The 1,204-nt window shown below is 35.8% G+C and overlaps 1 long non-coding RNA gene across 1 annotated transcript; it reads right to left on the minus strand.

Moving 5' to 3' along the window:
• Nucleotides 1-236: 236 nt before the first annotated feature.
• Nucleotides 237-645, minus strand: LOC131039009 (uncharacterized). Its single transcript, XR_009104592.2, has 3 exons — nt 598-645; nt 415-489; nt 237-314 (listed from the first exon to the last, which is right to left on the minus strand). It is a non-coding gene; the product is annotated as an uncharacterized LOC131039009 (long non-coding RNA).
• Between the last annotated feature and the right edge of the window lie 559 nt (nt 646-1,204).

Consider the following 1,204-nt stretch of genomic DNA (forward strand, 5'->3'; position numbering starts at 1 on the left):
TACAAAATATACATGCCAACTAGACATGTAAGCATCCAAAAACTATCTATAACATCCTAAGCTTTTGATGGATCATCAAAATCGATCCTCTTCGCCGCACTGCTCGGCTCTGAAGGATCCTGCACAAGAAAAACAAACCACGATTAATATTAGTTATATTATATAATTCACATTCGAAAAGTTAACATAAAAATGAACTATTTAATTGAACTATTCATGTTTACCTCATCTCCATGTTTTCTCTTCAGCTTTGCAGGACTCTTGATGTATGTCTTCGGTAGAGGAGGTATGTTTTGAATATTTTCATAAACAACCTACATATGTTTAGAAACATGACATTGATACAAGTTAGCATATAATTGTCACTGATAATAACAAATTATATCTACTAATCAAAAAATGAAATAAACACACATCTACTCGAGGCATCTCTTCTTCTTCTTCAAGTATACTGGGTGTAGTCATCAAGGATGTGAAGCCAAGGATTCTCTATATATATACACAACAAGTATATGAAACTATCAATCTATGTCTACACATGTATAATCACTATAAGTTATTTAAACTATTCATTCAATCATATTTGCATTCAATTACCTTTCCCTTGTCTCCAATTGCACTACCAGATCCTAGATCACACTGCACCGCACTCATGCTGCTTGTGCCCTACAAGAGTAAAATAAGATATACATGCAAGTTACTACATAATCTAATTAATACAAATATAAATGATGAGCATGTATGTACAATAAAATACAAATGACTAGGTGCAATAATATATGTACCGTCAAGCTATCGAGGCCAAATGAAATGGCCGACAAGGTGCCCTCCTGAATCTGTCTCAACTCATCCTCGGTCATCAACTGTTAAATAGACCATGTAAATAAAAATTAGTACTTAATATTATCTAATTTATAAATATTTAATTAAAATATAAAATGAACTGTGAAAACACAAATCTTACCAATACATCATCAATGTACGATGATGGTGCCTCCTCGCCTCTAGCATGTGAGGACTCCCTAGGGTATCCTCCAGTTTGTGTGATAACCTTTGGTGCATCATGCATTTCATGCACCTCGTAATCTGCACTGTCCACAGCAAGATCAACGGGCTGTCCAACTGGACCCAAGCATACGTGCCCACACATGACACAACTATGTGGCACGCATATGTGTGGAGCCAAGGATGACGTGTCAGCACC

This window comes from Cryptomeria japonica, chromosome 9 (assembly GCF_030272615.1).
Source record: "Cryptomeria japonica chromosome 9, Sugi_1.0, whole genome shotgun sequence".
NCBI lineage: Eukaryota > Viridiplantae > Streptophyta > Pinopsida > Cupressales > Cupressaceae > Cryptomeria > Cryptomeria japonica.